Here is a 6,814-nt window from a genome sequence, read left to right on the forward strand (position 1 = left end):
AATGCTTTCTTTTTGAAAAATGTATATAAATTTGGTCATTGAGTTTCCACACAGAACCTATAAAATCTATAATAATAAATATTCTCTTTCCTTTAAAAGCTTTCAGTGTAAGTATTTTTAAACAAAAGAATTTAGCATACTTCTTTTGGTTTTCTTTAGACGGTAGATTCATAGAGTTGAAAAGCACTGGACATTTTTAACCCTCTATTCTAGAAAGGTTGCGCTTCCTACTTTATGAACAAGATTAAAAATTTTTAAAGAGTGAGCATTCAGACTTTTGTTAGTTTCAAATAACGACTTTCAAATTTGTTTAGGATAGTATGATAAAAGTAAAGATAGGTTAAGTTACATGACTACATAAATATTTAATGGTTATTTAGTTAATTCCTTTTATACTTGTGATTTTTGGTGGGGGTTAGGGGAGGAGGACAGAGGGCTGGGATAGGTGGTAAGCTTCCATGAGACAAAGTTCTACAAAATGACACTAAAAATAAGAAGCACAAAATTCAAAGTAAAATAATTCAACATCATCTTTATCAATCAGACAGACTAGCTAAAATTTAAAAGGATGGATAAAGCCAGTGCCAGACAATGTGTGAAAAAATAAGTGTAGATTGGCTCTGTGCCATGGGATGGCACTCTGGCACTATCAGTCAAAATCTAAAATGTACACTTGCTCTGACTCAACATTCTACTTCCAGAAAGGAATTTACTTTTCAGATGCATTCTCAGGAAAACAGAAAGATACCTACACAAGAGTGTTCATTTCAGCCTCATTTGCAACAACCAAGAAGACTATAAACAAGCCAAATGTCCTCAACAAATTTTTGCCATATTGTGGCACATCTACATAATAGTCTTTTATGCAGCCCTTTAACCCTAACAAGGCTTGTGTTCCCTGGTGGCTCAGACAGTAAAGCATCTGTCTACAATGCAGGAGACCTGGGTTCGATCCCTGGGTCGGGAAGATTCCCTGGAGAAGGAAATGGCAACCCACTCCAGTACTCTTGCCTGGAAAATCCCATGGACGGAGGAGCTTGGTGCAGGCTACTGTCCATGGGGTCACAAAGAGTTGGCAGGACTGAGCGACTTCACTTTCACTTTCACTTTAAGCCTAACAAGGGAGGTCTGTATGTAGCAATAAAGCTACCTTGGGACTTCCCTGCTGGTCCTGTGGTTGAGAGTCCATCTTGCAGTTCAGAGGATGGGGGTTTGATCCCTGGTCCGGAAACTAAGGTCCCACTTGCCTTGAAGCAACTAAGCCCACCTGCTGTGACTACTGAAGCCCTTGACGTCTGGAGCCCGCAGCACAACTAGAGACTCTGTGCACTGCAACGAAAGATCCAGTTTGCTGCTGCTAAGACCCAACACAGCCAAATAACTAATTTTTTAAAAAGATAGTTTAAAAAACAAAGAGATGTTGCTGAAAGGAAAGAACTAATTATAAAACATTGGTTGACTTGCTAAGTCGTGTCCGACTCTTGCAGCCCCATGGACTGTAGCCCACCAGGCTCTTCTGTCCATGGGATTCTCCAGGCAAGAGCACTGGACTGGGTTGCCATTTCCTCCTCCAGGTGATCTTCCCAAACCAGAAATCAAACCTGGGTCTCCTGAATTGTAGGCAGGTTCTTTACCAACTGAGTTACAAGGGAATCCCTATAAAACATTATGCATAATGCCATTCATACAAAGCACACACATTCACATGACATGTATAGGCAACACACATATTTTAAATATGTATAGAACATTCTAGAAGCAGACGCAGAAGCCTATTAGCAGTGGTTACCTTTGGAGAATGGAACTGAAAAGGCTGAAGCAGTGGAGGCTTTACTTTAAAGTCAATACCCCTCTGAGAGTTTTACCAGGAAAAATATAATTTTACCACAAAAGATTAATAATCTCTCCCTCCTCCTCAACCTCCCCTCAAAGTAGCAAACTTTGATTTGTTGTACATAATCTGTGCTTTTGGATTACTTTTACTTTGATTTCTTAAAATAAAGTCAAATGTTATCAAAGATTGAAATGATAACCTTGGCACACATGGCATTTAGGATTAAGGGCCTCCCGTGTGGGAGACTTCAGTATCATAAATGATAATTTAAGTATAGCATTCAAGTCCAAATTTCTTTGTCTTCAATACTTGGAAGATTTGTTGTTGTTGTTCAGTCAGTATGCTGTGGCCAACTCTTTGCAATCCCATGGCCTGCAGTACACCAAAACTTGGAAGATATTGCTCTATTATCTTTATGCATCTAATATTGCAGTCAAGTTCTCTGTCACAAGTAGACTTCCAGCTCCTGAAATTCTGTTAACCCTGATTTCAGACAAAGCAGAATTAATGTGGGTTACAGGATCTATTAGCCAAACTTGACCGTGGAGATATCATGGAAGTGAGACATGGAAGTGAAATTGTTGTAGAGCAAGAAAATAACAAGAGCTGTGGGAAACCCCCAGGGAGACAGAAGGATCCTGGAACCTGGTGGGGAAGGCAGAGAGCGGATAAGGCCAGGACCAGGCATCTCCAGAGGGGGTGGTGCTAAGGAGAACTTTCTAGTTATGCCCTCCTCTCTGCAGGGACTGCAGGCAGGAAAAAGCCCCTTGCGACCAACAGAAGTGTGTGAGAGAGGGCGTTACACAGTGGTGCTGGATCCTGGTCACATTCAGAAACAAGAGGTCCTTTCCCCTGCTCTGAGGACCAGAGTTCCATGACCCAAGGGGAGGTTCTTACTTTAACAGAGAATGGAGACTCCCTAATGGGTAAGGACCCATGGCTGAGGGCAGGTAGGAAACGGAGAATGGATAAGCCCAGATGTTAACCCCAGAATCTCTCTTGCACGTGAGTCTCCCACCGTCGCCACTGCTCTTTACCCAGTACACACTCCTCAATTCAGCATAAGGGGTTCAGCCTAGAGAGTAGGCTTTCATCGTCCTCCCAGCTCATGACCATGTAGAATTTATCCCAGGAAAAGTAAAGTTGGTTTAACATTCCAAAATCAATCAGTGAGATTCGCCACAACTAAGAAAACTGGGGCGATCTCTCATCAGATGCCAAAAGAGCATCTGACAAAATCCAACATCCATTAGTGATTGTTCAAAAACAAAGCTTCTCTGCAGATGAGAGAAAAGAGAACTGTCCTACACACTGCTGGGGAGTGGGAGGGAGGGTGAATGTACTCTGGTGCCACCACGATAGAAAACAGCATGGAGGTTCCTTAAGAAACTAAAATAAATAGGGAATCCCCTGGCCATCCAGCAGTTAGGACTCGGTGTTTTCACTGTCTGGCCTGGTTCAGTCCCTGGTCGGGGAACTGAGTCCAGCAAGCTGCATGGCCTGGCCAAAAGAAACCTAAACATACAGTTGCCATATGATCTAGTAATACCTAGGCATATATCCAGAGAAAACTATAATTCAAAAAGATACATGCAGGACTTCCCTGGTGGTCCAGTGGTTAAGAATATGCCTGCCAGTGGGGTTCAATCCCTGCCGCAGGAAGATTCCACAGTCATGGACCAACTCAGTCCAGGCACCACAATTACTGAAGCCCACACTCTCTAGAGCCTGTGCTCCACAAGAGACGCCACGGCAATGAGAAGCCTGTGCGCTAAAATGAAGAATAACCCCTTGCTCGCCACAACTAGAGAAAGCCCAAGTGCAGCCACAAAGACCCAGCACAACCAAAAATAAATAATTTTAAAAAAAGAAAAGTAGAATAATAAAAAATTGGAAAAAATAAAATAATTTTTAAAAAGATATGTGCACCCCAATGTTCATAGCAGCACTTTTTACAATAGTCAAGAGAAAAAGACAACCTAAATGTCCATAGGCAAGTGAATGGATAAAGATATAATATGTATACACAATGGAATATTACTCAGCCATAAGAAAACAGAATGAAATAATGCCATTTGCAGCAACCTGGGTAGGCCTAGAGATTATTAGGCTAAGCTTGAAGTAAGTCAGACAGAGACAAATATATGATATCACTTGCATGTGGAATGTAAAATGTGATACAAATGAATTTATTTGCAAAACAGAAACAGACTTACAGACGTAGAAAACAAACTCATGGTTACCAGAGGGGAAATCTGAGGAGGGAAAAATTAGGAGTTTGGGATTAGCAAATGCAAGCTACTATATATAAAATAGATTAACATCCAGCTCTTACTGTATAGGACAGGGAACTGTATTCAATATCTTCTAACAAGCCATTATGAAAAAGAATATATATATTTAAAAATAAAAATAAATTAAGACTGATTCTCTTTTTAATTAATTAGTCAATTTTTTGAAGTATTGTTGATTTACAATGCTGTGTTAGTTTCTGGTGTATAGCAAAGTGATTCAGTTATATATCTTTTTTAAAGATTCTCTTCCCTTATAGGTTATTACAAAATATTGGGTGTAGCTTCCTTTGCTATACAGTAGGTCATTATTGGTTATCTATTTCATATGTAATAGTATGTATATGTTAATCCCAAATTCCTACTTTATGCCTCCTATCTCAGTTCATAAAGAATCTGCCTGCAATGCAGGAGACCCGGGTTTGATCCCTGGGTCGGGAAGATCCCCTGAAGAAGGAAATGGCTACTCACTCTAGTATTCTCGCCTGCTCGCCTGGAGAATCCCATGGACAGAGGAGCCTCACAGGCTAAAGTCCATGGGGTCTCAAGAGTCAGACGCGACTTAGTGACTAAACCACCACCACCGACTTCCCGTTTGGTGACCATAAATTTTTTTTCTGTTTGAGTCTGTTTCTGTTTTGTAAGTAAGTTCATTTGTATCATTTTTAAAATTCCATATATAAGTGATTTAATATGTATTTGTCTTTTCCTGGCTGGCTTACTTCACTTAATATGATAATCTCTAGGTCCTGTTGCAGCAATCTATGTTGCTGCAAATGGTATTATTTCATTCTTTTTTATGGCTGAGTAATATTCCATTGTGTGTGTGTGTGTGTGTGTGTGTGTGTGTATACCACATTTTCTTTATTTTTTTTTAATTTTATTTTATTTTAAAACTTTACACACATTTTCTTTATACTTTTCTCTGTCGATAGGCATTTAGGATGCTTCTATGTCTTGGATATTGTAAATAGTGCTAAAATGAACATTGGGGTACATGTATCTTTTTGAATTATGGTTTTCTTTGGATCTATGCCCCAGGAGTGGGATTGCAGAATTATATGATAACTCTATTTTCGTTTTTTTAATTAATTTGTTTCTTTATTTTTATGGATGCACTGTGTCTTCATTGTTGCGCTGGGGCTTTCTCGATTTACGGTGAGTGGGTCTACTCTTTGTTGTGGTGTGTGGGCTTCCCACTTCGGTGGCTTTCCTTGTGGTGGGGCCTGAGCTCTGGAGCATGCAGGCTTCAGGAGTTGTGGTGCATAGGCTTAGTTGCTCCGTGTCGTGGGGAATCTTCCAGGGCCAAGGATCGAATCCGTGTCCCCTGCACTGGCAGGCGGATTCTTAACCACTGGACCACCAGGGTAATCCTATTTTTAGTTTTTTAAGGAACCTCCTCCATACTGTTCTCCATAGTGACTGCACCAATTTACATTTCCATCAACAATGTAGGAGGGTTCCTTTTTCTCCATACCCTCTCCAGCATTGATCATTTGTAGATTTTCTGATGATGGCCATTCTGATGGGTGTGGGGTGATACTTCATTGCAGTTGTGATTTAATGTAGATTCTCTTTAAAATAAAACAAAACAAAAAACACTTCTCTGCAAATGAGGAATAGAAGAGAACTTCCTCAAACCAGACAAAGGGCATCTACCAAAAAACCCTATCACTAACATCATAATGGTAAAAGACTGAAGGCTTTCTCTGTAAGACCAGAAACAAAGCAAGTGTGTCCTTTTCTTGTGTTTCTATTAAGCGTTGTACTGGAAGTTCTATCAGTGCAGTGAGGCAAGCAAAAGAACTTAAATGCATCAAAATTTGAAAGGGAGAAGTGAAACTGTCTTTGTTTATACACAGTATGATCATATGTGTAGAGGATTCTAAGGAATCTATAAAACAACTGTTAGAACTAATAAGTGGGTTTAGTAAGGTTGCAGCGTGCAAGCCCAAAACACAAAAACCACTTGTGTTTCTGTTTTCTAACAACAAAGCATCAGAAACTGGAATTTAAAGTAATAGTACCATTTATAATTGTATCAAAAATATCAAATAATTAAGGATAAATCTGACAAGATGTACACAATCTATACTGAAAACTACAAAACATGGCTAAGAGACATTAAAAACATACGTAAACAGAGAGATAGACTTTGTTCATAGGTTCATATAATTCAAATGTCAGTTCTTCCCAAATTGATCCGTGTGTTTCTTGTTTCCTTGCCTTAGTAGTTGAGAGTCCCTGTAAAACACCTGGGTGGGTACTGTTGGTGACTTGGAGGGTTTCAGTGAGAGAGGGAGGTGGGAACACTGTGCTCACCTTGGTGGCGCCTTCCCTGGGCAGTGATGCTTCTGGTTCCTGGCAGGGTTCTGCCAGCCATTTACCATCTGGTCTCTGGTCCAAGCTGCCACTCCCACTGTTTTCATTAAAGGCAGCCATCCTCACCTTTGCCCCTTGGCCCATGGAGAGGAGAATGTGCAGCCATCGGCCTGGAGGCTCCCCACGTGGAATCCCAACTAATCGTGCCGTCACGGCCCCTGTGGTCCTTCAGCTGTTGGTGCCTCCTCTAGGCGCAGAGCTGTGCAGAAGTCTCCCGAGCTCTGCTTTGAGGTTTCTGAATGTGATTTCTCATCTGTTTTCTTTTTTTCTTGTAAGACTGAGTGATTGATTTAGCTGTGCCCAGTCT

Source organism: Bos indicus x Bos taurus, chromosome 19 (assembly GCF_003369695.1).
Source record: "Bos indicus x Bos taurus breed Angus x Brahman F1 hybrid chromosome 19, Bos_hybrid_MaternalHap_v2.0, whole genome shotgun sequence".
Classification (NCBI taxonomy): domain Eukaryota; kingdom Metazoa; phylum Chordata; class Mammalia; order Artiodactyla; family Bovidae; genus Bos; species Bos indicus x Bos taurus.